Consider the following 6,991-nt stretch of genomic DNA (forward strand, 5'->3'; position numbering starts at 1 on the left):
AAAGGAGAAATTATATTGACACTACAAGACCAACAGACTGCATATTACTTAGAGAAAGTAAGTCCTACAAGGAAAACCTGTATGCTGTCGGAAAACCCAACACCATTTACTAATATTAAATACAATAGGCAGATAATAGTGCTGCTGGGTTATATAAACAACTTAACCCATAAAAAAATGTAGCCTATAGTGGAAATGTACGTCAATAGAAAACGGGATATCATTGCCACATCGCTAATAAATTTACCAGCTATTCTGTTGGAAATTATTAACATTAACAGTTCTTAATACATCAGTCTCATGACTGTGAACATCATAAAAACATTTTACTTGACTCGACTTAATTATTAGTACCAAAATAGTGTAAATGGGACCTTTCTACCACTAACTGACATCTGGACAAGAGAGCCAGGGCGTCAGTGGGAGGTAGGCCTGAGGGGTCAGCCATTGTTATTGTTTAGACCAGAGTCGCAGGAGCAGATCAACAGCTCAATTAATACTCTCCCTTGGTCGAAGTGTTATGGATACTAAATTAGTACTTCGATCATCAACACGCAGTCAACATCTAAACACGGGAAGTATCTATCCGAAATCTTATCTATTCATTCCTGGCCAGTAATGTTAGGTAGATAGGATTATTTCCAGTCAGCACAAGGAGCAGCGACATAACACAGGTAATTATTCCTTGGTCCTTATCTTATCATATACCAATATTTCCTCTGATATAGCTGTCATATATATAGGATCATTGCTATTATTGCAAGTGCCCTTTGCCAGGAACAATTGAAGAGGAAGCAAGAATTAATCCTAGTACACCAGTACATGGTATTGATGCTAGCCTCAACCACGAGGATTATTTGGTGTCAACATCCTTGTTTATACCTGGTGGACGGGCCTACCATACAATAAGGCCTCCCTATTTTAATTACTAACATAGGTAGTTTAATTCTGTAATGAATGTTAGTCAATCAATTCTGATTGACTACGTATACAAATTTAATTTAAACCCCCCAAAATGTGTAAGGAAATCGAATTGTGAGAATTTGCAAAAATACAGTTTACTAAACATCATACAATTCCTATCGAAATATATAGATTAACATAAATATAAATTTGATATAAATTCATATAAATTATATATATATAAATCTCACAGGTTGGTTCCCCACATATAATTGGAAAAGCTGGACCCTTCAGAAAGACAAGCTCGAGTCGTGCTTTTGGGATACCAATCGACTTTCCACAGGATCCAGTACAAAAACACAAGCAAATCTTAAATGCGGAACTGTGTAGCACAAAAGTGGACAAAGCAGCGAAACGTCAGGTTCTGATGACCGTCACGGGACGTGTGCCAGAAACATTCAATCCTGGAAATTGTGGACTATTCCGACAGAGACCATACGTCCCGGAACCCCTGTACTGCTTCAGGTGTCAGAAATACGGCCACCATCAATCACGCTGCACTGGACAAGAGAGATGCGGAGAGTGCAGCCTGAAGCAGTCAACCAAAGACTGTATAGCCAAGCACAAGGCAAACCAGACCACAACAGACAAATGTCCAAATTGTGGAGGCAAACATCATGGCTGGAGCACACCCTGCTCTGCAAGGATAGAAAAGGTGCAGACAGCTCAGGACAGGGTAAACACACACACCAGCACTCCAAACACCAACACCAACGTCTGGAACACTCGTACACAGCCACAACACACACCCACTCTCACAGAACACAACTTCTCAGCTCTATAAATTCCAAATCAGAAAATTCACCAAAGCACTATAGAACATAGGAACATAAGAACAAAGGTAACTGCAGAAGGCCTATTGGCCCATACGAGGCAGCTCCTATTCTATAACCACTCAATCCCACTCATATACTTGTCCAACCCGCGCTTGAAACAATCGAGGGACACCACCTCCACCACGTTACGCGGCAATTGGTTCCACAAATCAACAACCCTGTTACTGAACCAGTATTTGCCCAAGTCTTTCCTACATCTAAACTTATCCAATTTATACCCATTGTTTCGTGTTCTGTCTTGTGTTGATATTTTTAATATCCTATTAATATCCCCTTTGTTATGTCCATTCATCCACTTGTAAACCTCTATCATGTCACCCCTAACTCTTCGCCTTTCCAGTGAATGCAACTTAAGCTTTGTTAATCTTTCTTCATATGAAAGATTTCTAATATGGGGAATTAACTTAGTCATCCTACGCTGGACACGTTCAAGTGAATTTATAACCATTCTATAATATGGCGACCAAAACTGAACTGCATAATCTAAATGGCCTAACTAGAGCAAGATATAGCTTGAGAACCACACCAGGTGTCTTGTTACTAACTCTGCGATTAATAAATCCAAGTGTCCGATTTGCCTTATTACAAACATTTATGCATTGATCCTTTTGTTTTAAATTCTTACTAATCATAACTCCCAGATCCCTTTCGCAATCTCAACACCATCTAGCTCGTATCTTGTAACTCTATCATCATTACCTAGCCTCAGAACTTTACATTTATCAGCATTAAACTGCATTTGCCAATAATTTGACCATTTCAAAACCCTATCAAGATCAACTTGAAGTGATAGTGAGTCCTCCTCCGAATTAATTTCCCTACCGGAAATTGTCAGCTTAAAGAACAACGAGAAGTAACGAAGGAGGAGACAAGCAGTAAAGGGACCTCGTCTTGGAGAGTTGTGAAAGACAGGGGCCTTAAGAAGACTTTGATAAAGCCGCCTTCAAACGCCATAGCAACCTCTAATTCATTTGACGTTTTGGAGGACGAGTGCTGTGGAGAGACTGTGGATCGCGCAAAAGGGAAAGCAACGAAGAGAAAGGAAGCGCAGGCCCCTCAGAGGGTAAAGGAAGTACCTAAGCAAACATTAGTTGTGGGAGATTCCCAGATAAGGTATTTGGATAGAACGTTTTGTGCTAGAGATAGGGAGAACAGGTTAAGGGTTTGCTATCCCGGAGCTGGCATTGGTGATATTATAAACAACATGAATGATATTATGGCTGGTAATGGGAACAATCCCATTATTTGCATTAGCGTGGGAGGAAATGATGTTGGTCGAGTTAGGAGTGAGGAACTGATTCAGAGGTATAAAACAGCCATAGAGTTAGTTAGGAGCAAGGGAGGAATCCCGATCATATGTGGCATTCTTCCAAGAAAGGGAGTGGGAAATGAATGGATATCGAGGGGCACTTGGTGTCAATTGCCGGCTGGAAAGATATTGCAAATCAAATGCAATATCTTTCATAGACAACTGGGAACACTTCTATGGAAGAAATGAAATGTATGCTCGTGATGGGGTGCATCTATCGAGAGCTGGGGTTGTTGCTGTTGCGAACTCGTTAGAAGAAGTGGTTAGAGGTGTTTGTTTGGGTTTAAACTGTTAGTAGATAGAGGTATGGGAATTGATGTGGAAGAAGGAGGTAATAAAAGTATGTGTTTGTGGGAGAAAGGAATTGGCAAAACGACCAGGGAAAGAGAAGGTCCGCAAAATAACAATTCACTTAGGGTATATTACACTAACAGTAGAAGTCTAAGAAATAAAATTAACGAATTAAATGCTCTTGTCTGCACAGAAAAAATAGATATTATTGCACTTACCGAAACGTGGATGAATGTAGAAAATAGAGAACTATTAGCTGAATATCAAATATATGGATTTAAACTATTTCACACAGATAGATATATTAGACGAGGAGGTGGAGTAGCCATATATGTTAGGGACAATTTGAAATGTAGTCTCAAAGAGGGAATCAAAACAGAGCCACACACAGAAACTATTTGGATTGAATTAAACGAAAAAGCTAATAATATTATAATAGGAGTAATATATAGGCCACCAAATTTAGACAGAATGGAAGCAAAGCATCTATGGGATGAAATATCTAGAGCATCTAGATCTAACAGTATTTATGTCATGGGTGACTTTAATTTTAGCGGAATAAACTGGTTGAACAAAACAGGGAATAGTGAAGCAGAAGATTTTCTAGAATTAATTGACGATTGCTTTCTTACGCAACACATTAAGGAACCAACACGGGAAAATAATATTTTAGATTTAGTGTTAACTAACAGGGAAACGCAAATTAATGACATCGAAATAGGGAGTGAGCTAGGGAGCAGTGATCACAAAGAAATCAGATTTAGCATAGAATGGAATAGACCAGTAGGAGAAAATTCTGTTAAAGTGCCAGATTTTCGAAAAGCTGATTTTAATAGCCTAAGAAATTTTTTGGGTCAAATAGATTGGAAAGTCTTGGGTATGGGGTGTGGGCCGGTCTTGGAGCGAGACATGAACCCAGCGATAGGTGACTTAAATGGGGATTTCGATGTGGATTCAATATATAACTTATTTAAGAATATTCTTAACAAAGCACAGGAACGTAGTATACCATACAAATTGAATAGATCGAATACTAATGACCCAAAGTGGATAACAAAGAATTTGAAGAACCTTATAGGTAAAAAGAGAGCTTGGTACAAAAGGATTAAAAATGGGGAGGTCACTTTAGAACAGGAATTCGTACAACTGGTTAGAAATGTTAAAAAAGAGATAAGGAAAGCAAAAAGAAACTATGAAGTTCGCATAGCAGGGCAAGCAAAGACAAATCCTAAAGGGTTTTTTCAGTTATATCGTACTAAGACTAGGGAAAGGATAGGTCCATTAAAAACTGAGACAGGTCAAATAACAGATAGTGATGAAGAGATGAGTAGTATTTTTAATAAATATTTTGTATCTGTATTTACTAAAGAGGAACTTAACAATATGCCTTCAGCCGAACAAGTCTATGTGGGTGGGGACGAGGACAGGTTGACGAGTTTAACAGTTACCAGGGAGGATGTTCTTAAACAAATAGTAAAACTCAAACCAAACAAATCCCCAGGGCCGGATGAAGTGTTTGCCAGGGTGCTTAAAGAATGCAAAGAGGAGCTTTGTGACCCACTGTCAACCATATTTAATAAATCAATAGAGTCAGGCAGAGTGCCAGAGTTTTGGAAAGTTGCTAATGTGATACCAGTTTTTAAGAAAGGAGATAGATCACTTGCGTCTAACTATCGACCAATTAGCCTAACGTCTATTGTGGGAAAGTTACTCGAATCTATAATAGCAAATAAAATTCGTCTTCATCTTGAAAAACATAAATTAATAATTGAGTCGCAACATGGTTTTATAAATGGCCGTTCATGTTTAACAAATTTGTTATCTTTTTATTCTAGCATTGTTGAGGCAGTTGATAGTGGTAAGGATTGCGATGTTGTATACCTTGACTTTAGCAAAGCTTTTGATACAGTGCCACATGAAAGACTGATTAAAAAGATAGAGTCTCATGGTATTGGGGGTGCTATATTAAGCTGGATTAGGGCATGACTATACCAAAGGAAACAGAGAGTTAGTATAAATGGAATCAAGTCAGAGTGGGAAAATGTTGTAAGTGGAGTGCCTCAAGGCTCTGTCCTGGGACCTCTGTTGTTTATAATATATATAAATGATTTAGATTCAGGTTTGAGTAGCAACATTTGCAAATTTGCCGATGATACGAAAATCGGTAGGGAAATTAATTCGGAGGAGGACGCACTATCACTTCAAGTTGATCTAGATAGGGTTTTGAAATGGTCAAAGGATTGGCAGATGCAGTTTAATGCTGATAAATGTAAAGTTCTGAGGTTAGGTAATGATGATAGAGTTACAAGATACGAGCTAGATGGTGTTGTGATTGCGAAGTCGGATTGCGAAAGGGATCTGGGAGTTATGATTAGTAAGAATTTAAAACAAAAGGATCAATGCATAAATGTTCGTAATAAGGCAAATCGGACACTTGGATTTATTAATCGCAGCGTTAGTAACAAGACACCTGGTGTGGTTCTCAAGCTATATCTTGCTCTAGTTAGGCCCCATTTAGATTATGCAGTTCAGTTTTGGTCGCCATATTATAGAATGGATATAAATTCACTTGAACGTGTCCAGCGTAGGATGACTAAGTTAATTCTCCAAATTAGAAATCTTTCATATGAAGAAAGATTAACAAAGCTTAAGTTGCATTCACTGGAAAGGCGAAGAGTTAGGGGTGACATGATAGAGGTTTACAAGTGGATGAATGGACATAACCGGGGGGATATTAATAGGGTATTAAAAGTATCAACACAGGACAGAACACGAAACAATGGGTATAAATTGGATAAGTTTAGATTTAGGAAAGACTTGGGTAAATACTGGTTCAGTAACAGGGTTGTTGATTTGTGGAACCAATTGCCGCGTAACATTGTGGAGGTGGGGTCCCTCGATTGTTTCAAGCACGGGTTGGACAAGTATATGAGTGGGATTGGGTGGTTATAGAATAGGAGCTGCCTCGTATGGGCCAATAGGCCTTCTGCAGTTACCTTTGTTCTTATGTTCTTATGTTCTTACCGATTTTCGTATCATCGGCAAATTTGCAAATGTTGCTAACCTGAATCTAAAATCCTGAATCTAAATCATTTATATATATTATAAAATCAAAATCAAACCTGAATCTAAATCATTTATATATATTATAAAATCAAAATCAAACCTGAATCTAAATCATTTATATATATTATAAACAACAGAAGTCCCAGGACAGAGCCTTGAGGCACTCAACTTACAACATTTTCTCTGACTTGATTCCATTTAGAACATAAGAACATAAGAACAAAGGTAACTGCAGAAGGCCTATTGGCCCATACGAGGCAGCTCCTATTCTATAACCACCCAATCCCACTCATATACTTGTCCAACCCGTGCTTGAAACAATCGAGGGACCCCACCTCCACAATGTTACGCGGCAATTGGTTCCACAAATCAACAACCCTGTTACTGAACCAGTATTTACCCAAGTCTTTCCTAAATCTAAACTTATCCAATTTATACCCATTGTTTCGTGTTCTGTCCTGTGTTGATGACAACGAGAAGTAACGAAGGAGGAGACCAGCAGTAAAGGGACCTCGTCTTGGAGAGT

Source organism: Procambarus clarkii, chromosome 26 (genome assembly GCF_040958095.1).
Source record: "Procambarus clarkii isolate CNS0578487 chromosome 26, FALCON_Pclarkii_2.0, whole genome shotgun sequence".
Taxonomy (NCBI): domain Eukaryota; kingdom Metazoa; phylum Arthropoda; class Malacostraca; order Decapoda; family Cambaridae; genus Procambarus; species Procambarus clarkii.